The sequence below is a fragment of the Aegilops tauschii genome, chromosome 7, assembly GCF_002575655.3.
Source record: "Aegilops tauschii subsp. strangulata cultivar AL8/78 chromosome 7, Aet v6.0, whole genome shotgun sequence".
NCBI lineage: Eukaryota > Viridiplantae > Streptophyta > Magnoliopsida > Poales > Poaceae > Aegilops > Aegilops tauschii.
In genome coordinates this window covers 377,676,130-377,692,821 of record NC_053041.3, presented here as the reverse complement: position 1 = coordinate 377,692,821, position 16,692 = coordinate 377,676,130, and positions in this window count along the sequence as shown.

Here is a 16,692-nt window from a genome sequence, read left to right as displayed (position 1 = left end):
AGCGGTAAATCAGTAAGAGACATCATAGATCGCACCATATCTAGTAAAGTGCGATTACGACGTTCAGACACACCATTACGCTGTGGTGTTCCGGGTGGCGTGAGTTGCGAAACTATTCCGCATTGTTTCAAATGTAGACCAAACTCATAACTCAAATATTCTCCTCCACGATCAGATCGTAGGAATTTTATTTTCTTGTTACAATGATTTTCAACTTCACTCTGAAATTCTTTGAACTTTTCAAATGTTTCAGACTTATGTTTCATTAAGAAGATATACCCATATCTGCTCAAATCATCTGTGAAGGTGAGAAAATAACGATATCCGCCACGAGCTTCAATATTCATCGGACCACATACATCTGTATGTATGATTTCCAACAAATCTTTTGCTCTCTCCATAGTTTCGGAGAACGGTGTTTTTGTCATCTTGCCCATAAGGCACGGTTCGCAAGTACCAAGTGATTCAAAATCAAGTGTTTCCAAAATTCCATCAGTATGGAGTTTCTTCATGCGCTTTACACCGATATGACCCAAACGGCAGTGCCACAAATAAGTTGCACTGTCATTATTAACTCTGCATCTTTTGGTTTCAACATTATGAATATGTGTATCACTACTATCGAGATTCATTAAAAATAGACCACTCTTCAAGGGTGCATGACCATAAAAGATATTATTCATATAAATAGAACAACCATTATTCTCTGATTTAAATGAATAACCGTCTCGCATTAAACAAGATCCAGATATAATGTTCATGCTCAACGCTGGCACCAAATAACAATTATTTAGGTCTAAAACTAATCCCGAAGGTAGATGTAGAGGTAGCGTGCCGACGGCGATCACATCGACTTTGGAACCATTTCCCACGCGCATCGTCACCTCGTCCTTAGCTAAACTTCGCTTAATCCGTAGCCCCTGTTTTGAGTTGCAAATATTAGCAACAGAACCAGTATCAAATACCCAGGTGCTACTGCGAGTATTAGTAAGGTACACATCAATAACATGTATATCACATATACCTTTGTTAACCTTGCCATCCTTCTTATCTGCCAAATACTTGGGGCAGTTCCGCTTCCAGTGGCCAGTCTGCTTAGAAGCACTCGGTTTCAGGCTTAGGTCCAGACTTGGATTTCTTCTCCTGAACAGCAACTTGCTTGCTATTCTTCTTGAAGTTCCCTTTCTTCTTCCCTTTGCCCTTTTTCTTGAAACTAGTGGTTTTACTGACCATCAACACTTGATGCTCCTTTTTGATTTCTACCTCCGCTACCTTTAGCATTGCGAAGAGCTCGGGAATCGTCTTATTCATCCCTTGCATGTTATAGTTCATCACGAAGCTCTTGTAGCTTGGTGGCAGTGATTGAAGAATTCTGTCAATGACGCAATCATCCGGAAGTTGAACTCCCAGTTGAATCAAGTGATTATTATACCCAGACATTCTGAGTATATGCTCACTGACAGAACTATTCTCTTCCATCTTGCAGCTATAGAACTTATTGGAGACTTCATATCTCTCAATCCGGGCATTTGCTTGAAATATTAACTTCAACTCCTGGAACATCTCATATGCTCCATGACGTTCAAAACGTCGTTGAAGTCCCGGTTCTAAGCCGTAAAGCATGGCACACTGAACTATTGAGTAGTCATCAGCTTTGCTTTGCCAGACGTTCATAACTTCTGGTGTAGCTCTTGCAGGAGGCCTGGCACCTAGCGGTGCTTCCAGGACGTAATTCTTCTGTGCAACAATGAGGATAATCCTCAAGTTACGGACCCAGTCCGTGTAATTGCTACCATCATCTTTCAACTTAGCTTTCTCAAGGAACGCATTAAAATTCAACGGAACAACAGCACGGGCCATATATCTACAATTAACATAGACAAGCAAGATACTATCAGGTACTAAGTTCATGATAAATTTAAGTTCAATTAATCATATTTACTTCCCGATAAGCAAACGTAAAAGTAACTCCCAAAGGTTGATAATAAAACAGGTAATAGGTACTACCTCATCTACTTCCCGATACCCACAATTTAATTAGATCCTAATCATGCAATTGTTTGAGGATTGATCTAATGCAATAAAACTGGGTATGAAAAGAGGTATGATCAAAGTGTTACTTGCCTTGCTGATGATCCGTGAAACCTAGAGATTCGAAGTAGCACGCTGCGCACTCCGGTTACTCTATCGCAAACAAACAAGCATACAATAAGCACTCATCTAATGCATAGGTAAAACTCAAATAAAAGATCTAACCAGAAAGTTCAACTTAAGAACTCCGGTTTGCAAAAAGAATCAAATCAAACGAAGCAACGAAAGTCAAACGGCGAAAGAAACAATCTTCGTTTACTAATCTGGACCTAAGTCAAATTTTACAGTAGCAAAAACTTGTTTGAGTTGGTTAAACGGAAAGAGGGTTTCGAGACAAAACTCTAGGCGCTTGAATCGCCTGATTCTGATAAACGAGCGAAAAGTTATACTAGAACAAAAAACAGATCGGAAATCGCGATCAGAAATAATCACGGAAAATCCGAGAAAAAGAAAAACGGACGAACAGGCTAACGAACGAACGTTCTCTGTCTGCGAAAAAACAAAAACCGTTCGTTAAAACGAACGTACGAACGAGTGTTCGCTAAATAAACTAACTGAAAAAAAACAGATCTAGGTTTTAAAAAAACCGAACGAAAAACCGGACGGAAAACCGCCGGCGGCGGGGCGGTGGTCAACCTCGGCAGGGCGACGGGCGGCTCTGGCGGGGCGGCGGGGTCGGCGTCGGGGCTCCGGCGTCGGGCGGTAGGACGGCGGGCGGCGTCGGCGGCACGCGACGGCGGCGGCGGATCGGGCTAGGGTTAGGGTTTTCGATGGCGAGGGCGACTTGGGCTGACGGGGCCTCGGTGGCGCGCCTTATAAAGGCCTGGCCGGGCGGAGTTCTGGCCGAATACGGCCCAAGGTCGGTTCTCGTTTTTTTAAACAATTTTGCACAGAAAAACAAATAAAAGAAATACTAAACGGACTCGAAAAATCCCGAAATAAATTTTCCCCGACTTTGAAAATCAAGCCGGACAAGATGAACATTTATTTGGAGCCTAAATGCAATTTTGAAAATGCGTATTTTTCCTAATTCAAATAATAATCAAATAAAATCCAAATAAAATCAAATATTTGTTTTTTTAATATTTTCCTCCAATATTTCATTACTTGTGGAGAAGTCATTTTATCCCCTCTCAGATATTTTGATATGAAATATTTTCGAAGAGAAAAATAATTAAAACAAATGATCCTATTTTCAAAATTTGAGAAAACCCAAAATATGAAAATAACGAAATCCCCAACTCTCTCCATGGGTCCTCGAGTTGCGTAGAATTTCTAGGATCGCAAAACAAAATGCAATAAAATATGTTACGCATGATGATCTAATGTATAACATTCCAAATTGAAAATTTGGGATGTTACACCTTATGATTGTTTTGAGATATGAAGATGGTGATATTAGCGTCATGCTGGTGAGTAGTTGTGAATTTGAGAAATACTTGTGTTAAGGTTTGTGAGTCCCGTAGCATGCACGTATGGTGAACCTTTATGTAACGAAGTTGGAGCATGAGATATTTTTTGATTGTCTTCCTTATGAGTGGCGGTCGGGGATGAGCGATGGTCTTTTCCTACCAATCTATCCCCCCTACGAGCATGCGCGTAGTACTTTGTTTCGATGACTAATAGATTTTTGCAATAAGTATGTGAGTTATTTATGACTAATGTTGAGTCCATGGATTATACGCACTCTCACCCTTCCACCATTGTTAGCCTCTCTAGTACTGCGCAACTATCGCCGGTACCATAAACCCACCATATACCTTCCTCAAAACAGCCACCATACCTACCTATTATGGCATTTCCAAAGCCATACCGAGATATATTGCCATGCAACTTTCCACCGTTCCGTTTATTATGACATGCTCCATCATTGTCATATTGCTTTGCATGATCATGTAGTTGACATCGTATTTGTGGCAAAGCCACCATTCGTCATTTTTTATACATGTCGCTCTTGAGTCATTGCACATCCCGGTACACCATCGGAGGCATTCATATAGAGTCATATTTTGTTCTAGTATTGAGTTATAATTTTTGAGTTGTAAGTAAATAAAAGTGTGATGATCTTCATTATTAGCGCATTGTCCCATGTGAGGAAAAAAAGAGAAAAGGCCAAAATAAAAAAGTGAAGGCCCAAAAAAAGAAAATATGAGAGAAAAAGAGAGAAGGGGCAATGTTACTATCCTTTTACCACACTTGTGCTTCAAAGTAGCACCATGATCTTCGTGATAGAGAGTCTCCTATATTGTCACTTTCATGTATGAGTGGGAATTTTTCATTATAGAACTTGGCTTGTATATTCCAACGATGGGCTTCCTCAAATTTCCCTAGGTCTTCATGAGCAAGCAAGTTGGATGCACACCCACTTAGTTTTCTTTTTTGAGCTTTCACAAACTTATAGCTCTAGGGCATCCGTTGCATGGCAATCCCTACTCACTCACATTGATATCTATTGATGGGCATCTCCATAGCCCGTTGATACGCCTAGTTGATGTGAGACTATCTCCTTCTTTTTGTCTTCTCCACAACCACCTTCTATTCCACCTATAGTGCTATGTCCATGGCTCACGATCATGTATTGCGTAAAAGTTGAAAAAGTTTGAGAAATCAAAAGTATGAAACAATTGCTTGGCATGTCATCGGGGTTGTGCATGATTTGAATATTTTGTGTGATGAAGATGGAGCATAGCCAGACTATATGATTTTGCAGGGATAAGCTTTCTTTGGCCATGTTATTTTGAGAAGACATAATTTCCTTGTTAGTATGCTTGAAGTATTATTGTTTTTATGTAAATATTAAACTTTTGTTTTGAATCTTACGGATCTGAACATTCATGCCACAATAAAGAAATTACATGGATACATATGTTAGGTAGCATTCCACATCAAAAATTCTGTTTTTATCATTTACCTACTCGAGGACGAGTAGGAAATAAGCTTGGGACACTTGATACGTCTCCAACGTATCTATAATTTTTGATTGTTCCATGATATTATATTCTCTGTTTTGGATGTTTTATATGCAATAATATGCTATTTTAAATTATTTTTGGGACTAACATATTAACCTAGAGCCCAGTGCCAGTTCCTCTTTTTTTCCCTATTTTTGAGTTTCGCAGAAAAGGAATACCAAACGGAGTCCAAACGGACTAAAACCTTGGCGATGATTTTTCTTGAACCTGAAGACAACTAGGAGACTTGGAGATGAAGTTAGAGGAGCCACGAGGCGGCCACAATGACGGAGGGCGCCCAGGGGGGTAGGGTGCACCCCCACCCTTGTGGGCCCCTCATGCACCTCCTAACCTAATTCTTTCGCCTATATATTTCCATATATCCGCAAACCACCAGAGGCATCCACGAAAACACTTTTCCACCACCACAACCTTCTGTACCCATGAGATCCCATCTAGGGACCTTTTTCGGCACCCTGCCGGAGGGGGATTCGATCGCGGAGGGCTTCTACATCAACCCTATTGCCCTTCCGATGAAGCGTGAGTAGTTTACCACAGACCTATGGGTCCATAGCTAGTAGCTAGATGGCTTCTTCTATCTCTTTGATTCTCAATACCATGTTCTCCTCGATGTTCTTGGATATCTATTCGATGTAATACTTTTTTGCGGTGTGTTTGCCGAGATCCGATGAATTGTGGATTTATGATAAGCTTATCTATGAATATTTGAATCTTCTCTTAATTCTTTTATGCATGATTTGATATCTTTGTAATTCTCTTTGAACTATCGGTTTGGTTTGGCCAACTAGATTGTTTTTTCTTGCAATGGGAGAAGTGCATAGCTTCGGGTTCAATCTTGCGGTGTCCTTTCCCAGTGACAGTAGGGGCAGCAAGGCACGTATTATATTGTTGCCAGCGAGGATAAAAAGATGGGGTTTTCATCATATATCTTGAGTTAATTCCTCTACATCATGTCATCTTACTTAATGCATTACTCTGTTCTTTATGAACTTAATACTCTAGATGCATGCTGGATAGTGGTCGATGTGTGGAGTAATAGTAGTAGATGCAGAATCGTTTCGGTCTACTTGACATGGACGTGATGCCTATATTCATGATCATTGCCTTAGATATCGTCATAACTTGGCGCTTTTCTATCAATTGCTCGGCAGTAATTTGTTCACCCACCATATTATTTTCTATCTTGAGAGAAGCCTCTAGTGAAACCTATGGCCCCCGGATCTATTTTCCATCATATAAGTTTCCGATTTACTATTTTGCAATCTTTTGCTTTCCGATCTATAAACAAAAAATACCAAAACTATTTAGTTTATCGTTTATCTATCTCTATCAGATCTCACTTTTGCAAGTAACCGTGAAGGGATTGACAACCCCTTTATCGCGTTGGGTGCAAGTTGTTTGATTGTTTGTGCAGGTATTCGGGGATTTGTGCGTTCTCCCCTACTGGATTGATACCTTGGTTCTCAAACTGAGGGAAATACTTATCTCTACTTTGCTGCATCACCCTTTCCTCTTCAAGGGAAAAACCAACACAAGCTCAAGAAGTAGCAGACACCGACAACTGGAATGAAATGTGTGAACATGAATGTAATGCCGGTGGAAATACATACTCCCCCAAGCTCAGGCTTTTGGCCTAACTTGGTAATCACCACTCGTAGTAGCCATCAGGTCCTATGTTGAAGTGCTGTAGAGCGGCACCTGAGAGTCCCACTCCTGAGGCTCCTCCTCTGAAACTGCCTGGGCGTTCCGGTAGGCAATGATATCATCTAGCATGATCCTGTATCCACCCCTGGCAATAGGATCAAACAAAGCAGGTGCATGCAATGGAATAATATCACGAGTATCAATACTGAAAACCAGGTTGTAGGGATAAAGTGATGAGCAGCCATCAGGTCCTATAGTAGTGTTCTCGCCATCAATAAAGTGATGAGCAGCCATCACCTGACGATCTAAGTAATCCTTGGGCAAGCGGTGATCATGTTGGCGTATCCGAATGTTAAAGTCACTCGCTAAGCGAGTAGCATAAATACCGCGATGAATTTTACCTTTAGTCCTGTTAAGGTGTAGGCGACGTGCAACAATAGCTCCTAAGCTATAAGTGTTATCGCCGTAGAGTGCATGGTGTAAGATAGCGAAATCGGGGGCACTAAGTGCACCAACCTTCTCTCTAGCAAGTAAACACTTTGCAATGAATAGAGTAAAATAATGGAGTGAAGGAAATTGCAAGCTAGTGGCGGTGACACTCGACACCCCTCTCTCATCTCCCACTGACAGAGTGCGATAAAAGCCCTCAAACTCTGCAGGCCTATGTTATCTTATTTCCCCGTCAGAAGGGATCAAGCATATATCACACAATTCAGTAAGTGGTATCTGACGGGTTTCAGCGTATAAATTAAACCGCACCTCAGGGGGGTTATTCCTACTTATGAAATCAAAACCTTGCACAAAGGAATTTGTGAGGAGATGATATTGTTCCCACTCAGCTGTGATGAAGTTGGTGAGGCCAACATTGGCAGCAAATTGTGCGAACTCTTGACGGATTCCGGCTCCATCCATGAAGGGGTTATGTGTCCATTCGCATGGCCACACTTCTGCCATTCTTCGAATATGGAGGTCACTATCCGATGATTCCCCAACAACCCCCATGGAGTTCGTCTTGGAGGCAAACTTCCGAAAGAAACTCATCTTATTCCTATGAACAAAATTATGAAATTTTTAGTCCACAAAATTTTTCTCAACAAAACTTCACAAGATTGATAGCAACTACTCATAAGCATACATAAAGGCTATATTAAGCATTCAAACTACTTAGAACTCTAAGAATTCAACATGCAAGCTCATCTACAATAGCACCAAGAGTAGCTAATTATTCAAAACATAAACCACTAAAGCAAAAACTAATTGGACCAAAGGAGGAGTCACATACCAAGTAGCAATCCCCCAAAACAGTTTCAGAAATGGAGCTTCGAGCAAAGAGATCGAAATCCGCGGGTTTGAGATCAAGAACACTAGAGAGGGAGCAATGGTGAATTTTTTTCTGGAGGTAGGTGAGGACATGGGCTAAAGAGATAAGTGAGGGGGCCCACAACCTACCATGGCGTGCCTGGGGCTGCTGGCATGCCCAAGTGGGTTGTGCCTACCTGGTGCACCGCCCTCTGGTGTTATTTGCACTAAAAATTCAGAAATATTCAAAGAAAAATCATATTAAATTTTCAGGACATTCTGAGAACTTTTATTTTGGGTCAGTTTTTATTGCATGGAAATCCAGAAAATAGGATAAACATGGCATTTTATTTTATTTAACTAAGAAAAACAGAAAATAAAAGGTAAGGAAAGAAGGCGGTGCCTACTAGATTCATCGACTTCATGCCTCCCAAAGTGATCCATTAATAAGGTTGATCAAGTCTTATTAACAACCACCTTCAATTAGCATGAAATCGAAGAATTTCCGTAAAACACTAAGTTACCTCAACGGGGATATGCATGTCCCCAACAACAACTATATCATATTTCTTTTTGGCAGTAGGTAAAGGTGTTTGAAAACTTCCAATAATGAGTGTCGGAGATTTTTCAATAACATTAATACCATTCACTTGGAATTGTTTCTTCGGAAAGTGCACCATATGCTCATTACCACTGATATTAAAAGTGACCTTGCTTTTATTGCAATCAATAACAGCCCATGCAGTATTCAAAAAGGGTCTACCAAGGATAATCAACATGTTGTCATCCTCGAGCATCTCAAGTATAACAAAGTCAGTTAAGATGGTAATGTTTGCAACGACAACGGGCACATCTCACAAATACCGATAGGTATAGCAATCGATTTATCAGCCATTTGCAAAGATATTTCAGTAGGTGTGAGTTTATTCAAATCAATTCTTTTGTATAAAGAGAAAGACATAACACTAACACCAGCTCCTAAATCACACAAAGCAGTTTTCACATAATTTCTTTTGATGGAGCATGGTATAGTTGGTATTCCCGGATCTCCAAGTTTTTTAGGTACTCCATCCTTAACAGAACAATTAGCAAGCATGGTGGAGATTTCAGCTTCCGATATTTTTCTCTTATTGGTGATGATGTCTTTCATGTACTTTGCATAAGGGGCCATCTTTAAAATATCAGCCAAGAGGGTATGTAAAAAGACTGGCCTAATCATTTCAGCAAAGCGTTCAAATTCTTCATCATCTTTCTTCTTAGTTGATTTAGGTGGAAAGGGCATGTGTTTTTGAACACATGGTTCTCTTTCCTTACCATGTTTCCTAGCAACAAAGACTCTTTTATCATATCTTTTCTTTTTGGGTTGTGGGTTATCAAGATCAACAGGTGGTTCTATTTCAACATCATTATCAGGTTCTTTATCTTTGTTTGGTTGAGTGTCTTCATGAACATCCTCATTATCTTTTTTGTTATCACTAGGTGAGTGTTCATTACCAGATATAGTTTCAGCATCAGAAATAGAAACATCATAGCTTTAGGAGGTTTTTCTATGTCAGGTTCACTAGAGGTATGCAAAGTCCTATCAATTTTCTTTTTCTTCTTATTTTTTGTAGGACTAGGTGCATCAATATTAATTCTTTGAGAGTCTTGTTCAATTCTTTTTGGGTGTCCCTCAGGGTAAAGCGGTTCCTGAGTCATTTTACCTCCTCTAGTTGCTACTCTAACAGCAAAGTCACTTATATTATTGTTCATTTCATCAAGCAATTCTCTTTGAGATTTAGCAACTTGTTCTAGTTAAGTTTGAACCATAGAAGCATGTTTTCCTACACCTGTAACATCATTTGTAATTTTGAATAACAAGTCACTCAAGCGCACAATCATATCAGAATTATATTTCAATTGTTTCATAACATTTGCATTGAAGTGATCTTGTTTTCTAATATAGTTATCAAACTCATAAAGGCATTGACTAGGATGCATATTATAAGGATTGCCATTATCGTTGATTCATTATAGAGTTTACTTCTACCACCTTGGGTGGTGGTGTGTCGAGCCCATGTATTTCTTCAATAGGAGGTAAAATTTTGACATCCTCAGCTTTAATACCTTTTTCCTTCATACATTTCTTTACCTCTTGCATATCTTCAGGACTGAGATATAAGATACCACTCTTCTTTGGAGTAGGTTTAGGCGGTGGTTCAGGGAGAGTCCAATCATCATAATTTTTCAATATGTTATTCAATAATTCTTCAGCTTGTTCAACAGTTTGTTCCCTGAAAGCACAACCAGCACAACTATCTAGGAAGTCCCTAGGAGCATCGGTTAGTCCATTATAGAAGATATCAAGTATTTCATTTTTCTTAAGAGGATGATCACGCAAAGCATTCAGCAATTGGAGAAGCCTCCCCCAAGCTTGTGGGAGACTCTCTTCTTCAATTTGCACAAAGTTAAATATTCCCTGTAAGGCAGCTTGTTTGTTATGAGCAGGAAAATATTTTTCAGAGAAATAGTAAATCATATCCTCGGGACTACGCACAAAACCAGGATCAAGAGTATTATACCAAGTCTTAGCATCACCCTTAAGTGAGAATGGAAATAATTTGAGAATATAAAAGTAGCGAATTTTCTCATCATGAGCAAATAAGGTGGATATGTCATTCAGCTTAGTAAGATGTGCCACAACAGTTTTAGTTTCATAACCATGGAAAGGATCAGATTCAACAAAAGTAATTAACTCTGGGTCGATAGAGAATTCATAATCCTTATCATCGACAAAGATAGGTGAAGTAGAAAACTTAGGATCACATTTCATTCTAGCATTCAAAGATTTTTCTTTCAGTTTGCATAATAATTTCTTAAGATCACCTCTATCATTGCAAGCAATAAAGTCTCTAGTTGTCTCCTTATCCATAACACGACCTTCTGGTATCTAGGAGGACTAGGACTAATAGGTGTCTCAAGATTTTCAGATTCAGGTATTTTATCAGTTTCAGTAATTTCATTCTCTTTAGCCCTAGCAATTTGTTCATCAAGAAATTCACCTAGTGGCACATTATCATCAAGCAAGGTGCTAGCATCATCATAAGCGTTATCCATAGCATAAGTTGCATCATCAATAACTCGCGACATATCATAGTTAATTGCATGTGGTGGTGTTGCAAGTTTACTCAAAATAGAAGGTGAATCAAGTGCAAAGCTAGATGGCAGTTCCTTACCTCCCCTCGTCTTAGAGGGAAATATCTAAGTCTTGGTATCCTTCAGATTCTTCATAGTGATAAATTGATAATAATCCCAAGTGACTCAACAAATATATCTATGCTCCCCTGCAACAGCACCAGAAAAAGGTCTTGATAACCCACAAATATAGGGGATCGCAACAGTTTTCGAGGGTAGATTATTCAACCCAAATTTATTTGACACAAGGGGAGCCAAATTTTTTTTACAAGTATTAGCAGTTGAGTTGTCAATTCAACCACACCTGGAGATTAATTATCTGCAGCACAGTGATCAGTAGCAAAGTAGTATGATAGTTTTGATAGTAGTAGCAACAACAATAGTAACGGTAACAATGAGACATGATTTTGTAGCAAGTGTAACAGTAATAGTAGAAGTAGTAACTTAGCAAGAACAATATAAGAGAAATTCGTAGGCATTGGATCGGTGGATTCGTTGCATCATATTCATCATATAACAGTCATAACCTAGGGCGATACGACACTAGCTCCAGTTCATAAATATAAAATAGGCATGTATTTCGTAAATAGTCATACGTGCTTATGGAAAAAGAACTTGCATGACATCTTTTGTCCTACCCTCCTGTGGTAGCGGGGTCCATATGGAAACTAAGGGATATTAAGGCCTCCTTTTAATAGAGAACCGGAACAAACCATTAACACATAGTGAATACATGAACTCCTCAAACTACGGTCATCACCGGAAAGTATCACGACTACTGTCACTCTGGGGTTTACGGATCATGACACTTAATAAGTGAATATAACTTGCAAGATCGGATCTAGAACATAGATATAATGGTGATAACATAAATGGTTCAGTTCTGAAATCATGGCACCTGGGCCCAAACAGACAAGCATTAAGCATGGCAAAGTCATATCAACATCAATCTCAGAACATAGTGGATACTAGGGATCAACCGTAACAAAACTAACTCAATTACTTGATGAATCTCGTCCAACTCCTCACCGACCAGCGAGCCTATGAAGTAATTACTCACTCTCGGTGGGGAGCATCATGGAATTGGCGATGAAGGACGGTTGATGATGACAAAGATCCAAGATCCCCCCTCTCCGGCGCCCAAAACGGACTCTAAATCTGGCCTCCCAATAAGAATAGGAGGTGGCGGCGGCTCCGTATCACGAAACGAGATAATTCTTCCTCCTTGATTTTTTCTAGAAAATAGGATTTTATAGTGTTGGAATCACGGTCTGCGGGGCCACCAGGTGGGCACAACCCACCTGGGCGCGCCTGAGGGGGGGCGCCCTGGTGGGTTGTCCTCACCCAGGCCCCCCATACGGTGGTTCTTGGCTCTAGTATTTTTCTTTTATTATATAAAAAATCCTCGCAAAGTTTCGTTCCAATCCGAGAACTTTTATTTGTGCACAAAAATAACACCATGGTAGTTCTTCTGAAAACAAGGTCAGTCCGGGTTAGTTTCATTCAACTCATGCAAATTAGAGTCCAAAACAAGAGGAAAAGCGTTAGGAAAAGTAGATATGATGGAGACGTATCAATGACCCCGAGCGTCGCACAATTATTATGGCACCCGGTTATTCTAGTTCTTCGTTAATGTATTCACTCTCAGAAAGAAAATTTCACTTTGTCGAAATTTTCAAACTCTTTGAGTGTTATGCACCCATTCCTTCAAAGATGTGGAAGCGTTAGCCACGGGTGCCGAGTCCATCTTACTGTATGTTTGTGAAGTCTAGGATATTTAGCTAACACCGTAACACACAAAATATTTTATCAGCGAGAGGCTTGGTGAATATATCAGAGAGATTGTCATCGGTCTTGACATGATTGATGATAATATCCTCTCGAGCAACATGATCGCGAATGAATTGATGTCTGATTCCAACATGCTTCGTGCAAGAATGCTGCACATGATTCTGTGCAATTTTGATGGCACTCTCATTATCACAATATGTCTGGGTACACAAACAGGGGTGCATGTTTCCCCTGACTTGTGCACGGACAGTAGGCCTCCACCCCGGCAACACTAATCTTACAAGACAAGACCAAGCTGATGAGATGGCTTTTTGAGAAATCAAAGGGCGGATCAAGAAGACCAAGATGAGACAAAGGAACAAGATATCACTAAGGAAAAACCTCCCCTGTCAGGCAGGCGAGCCCGGTCAGGTCGAGGCTTCGCCAAAGACAAGTCCCAAGATTTCATCGGCAGGCTTGCTGGGGCCACCGAGGGCGGGTCGCCCCGCCAAGACACCACCACGCCATCGCACAGCGACGCAAGTCACTTATCAGTGTGGTGTCGAGCCCCCAAGTGATTAAGTGGCTATCATTTGGCACATGGTAGCCATTTGGGAAGAAGATTCACCCTGCATGGCACCCGTCCAGAGGCGTGTCATGCAGACAGACAAGAGGGTGGTTAAGCGGCGCGGCAGGCTTGTCGGGTTTCATCCTCACCATGACACCTAGCAGTGCATTTAATGGACTTTGTCCTAACTGCCAGAGTTAGGTATGATAGCACTGTTGGCTATCTAATCAGTGTATAATGACTGATTTTCCACTGTGGTAACCATTTAGCCTATAAAAGGAGGGCCATGGCGACCTAGAATAGGATTCAGACCCTTGTACACTCTTACACGCGTAGCTGCTCTCCCTGAGGCGACCCTGCCGGGCTTGAGTGATGCATGTTCGTCACAGTCCTCCATCCAATCCACTAAAGCAGGAGTAGGGTTTTACGCTTCGTAGTGGCCCGAACCTGGGGAAAAACCACCTGTGTCACCACTGTTGTGCTACCCTATGGCCTCTGCTCTTTGTGCAACGTGTCCTTCCCCCATGCCGAATCACAGGGGGCCGATGGCCCCATAGGTGATCGTGTTGAACCACGACATCTTTGGCGCACCAGGTAGGGGGAGGCACTTGCGAAACCCAAGGTCCTCAGCAGCGCATCGATCTACTCCATCATCTGCGTCAGCGCTCTCTCCGCCAACGACTTCAGAGAAGAAAGGCGACTTCATTTCCTCTCCCCATCATGTTCGGTTTCGTTGCTCACCACCGCAGCGGTAGCGGCAGCGGAGGGGGTGAAAGATGGGGGGTGACGCGACGACCCTGGACGACTTCAGTGGCACGGCCGCCGTGCTGATCCCGCTCTAGAGAAGAAGCAAGGGAATGCGGTACACGGTCTCCTCCTCCACTTTCACTTGTCAACGCTCGAGCCATGCTGGAGGGTACTGCTACCAACGTCAATAAGCCCACGTGGAACTCGGTTTAGCATTTGTCCTGCCAAGGGAAAAATCCTGAGTGAAACGTTGGTGCGAATCCGTTGACTGGCACCCCGGCAAGCATGCTCCGGCAGGGATGTCCGCGCCAAGCGCGGCCTCTATGCCTACTGCCGTGATACCATAGAAACAGAAAGTGGAAGGAGAAAGGAGTCGGCCCTTTCCACTCACCATGCATTATCACCTACAAGTGATCTGTTTCCCCTTTCGGCTCTTTCCCGGGGAAGAATATCCGAGATAAACACGTGAACACCATCCTTCTAATATATGCAGACGTGACGAACGCTCGCGGAGGAAGGAGGAGGGAAGCGTGAGCAAAAGCTAAGTTAACCTGCCCACCGGTTTTTCTTTCAAAGTTCACATTTGCTTATCCCTCGGACAGCCAAGTTTTTCTGTATGGTTAGGGCCTTTCATGTGGTGGCACCTTGTTGTATTTGTCTGCGCCCCCACTTTTGTTTCGAGCGCTACTCAACAGAGTGGGCGGCAGCGTCAAAGACTCCTAAGGAAAAACCTGCCGGGGCATGTCCTTGCCAGCTGAATGCTAAGGACCCGCTCCTCGCAGCAATCGTGCAACATGTTACCGTCAGGCAACCAAAACACATAGAAAGAAACTAACCATACAGACATCCATGGGTCAAACACAAGAGGGATAGCATGCACTTAAATTTAAGTAAACATTAGTTCAGCACAAACAAGAGCAGTACAGGTCCTAAACACAAAGCATACATAATGTTTTTGTTACAGGGCGCTGCGGCAACAAGAATGATTCAAGGATAAACTTGGTGGCCTTAGGGGACCCTGGGGACGGCAAGGACCATGTCAGCAAAGGGACCGACCTTCTCCTCGACAGCTAAAACATCGGCGCCAGCCGGCAGCCTCCTAAAGCCATCAGCAAGGTTGAGGTTCAGATGGCGATAGGCGATGTTGCTCAAGACCATGAAGGGGCATCGTGGGCAAGCTTTCGGGACTCGCTTGCAAAACGAGCAGATTTTCCTTCTTCATGTGCCCGCAGCCCTTCGACCAGTCCATCGAAGAAGAGCACTAGCTTGATGCTTGGAACCTCGTGTCTGCTAACTGAGAAGACTGGGCTCTTCATGCCCATCATTGCAATCTGGGCAAAAAGGCACTCGGCGATGTCAACCAGGCTCTTGATCCAGAGCTCGCGCTGCTCAACTTGGTTTGCCAGCTTGTCCTCCGCATCCTTTCGGGGGATTCTTGTGTTCTCTAGGTCCTTCATCAGTTGCTTCTCACGGGCTCCAGCAGATTCGATCACGCTCTCCAAGGTGCCAAGCCTTGCCTTCATGTCGGTGATAGTGCCATTGGCAGTGTCAAGGTCCCAGCCCTTGGAGGAGAGCTGTGACCGCACTCCTTCAGAAGAATCTCAATCTTCTGCGCTTCTTCCTTGAGAGCCACAATTTCCGTGGTTCTCCCGGCAAGATCCTCTATCAGTTTGGCCACCTGTTGATCAAGGTCGGCCTTGGCATTGGATGCAGTGGCAAGATCATCAGCAACCTTCTTCAGCTGGGCAGTGGAATCAAGGGTGAGCACGTCAAGGGCTGCCTTGTGCTTGACCTCCAGCTCCTTGGTGCATTGCTGGACAAGGTCCTCCAGTTTCCCGTCCTTGTTACGAAGGGTGGCCTCGAGGTTCTCTTCCCAGGAAGAGATGTCTTTCTCTTTAGCATTCAGAAGTGCTGCGCGTTCCGCTAGAAGGACTTCCTGGGTGGCGACATCCTCTTTCGCCATGGTGATCGTCGCATGTTACCGCAGAAGGATCTGGAACTGCTTACTGTGCCACTCGCGCAGCTCGTTGCCCTTGTCCCTCAGCTTCTGATCCATGATGTTGGCGGAATCGCGTTGCCCCTTGAGCGCCTACCACTTTTGACTGTACCTGCCCTGCATCTCCTTGATGCCCGTCGCCACGGACTCCAGGAAGGACAGGTCCATAACTATGCTGACTCAGTCATCGGCTTCTTCAACTCGCTGGGATAGTGGCGCCATGATTCGTTGTATCTCCTTATCAATGTTTGCGCTCACCGCCGCGGAAGAACCAGCAGCTCCAAGTCCTGGCTAGGCGAGCACTAGTGCCAGTTGGCTCGAAGATGGTTGCGGGGCCCCAACTGAAGTGCCAAACGAGGGAAGAGGGCTCATGGTTAAAAGAGGAATTTTCTCCTCAACCACTACCCCCAATCCAGACACGCTGCCGAAGG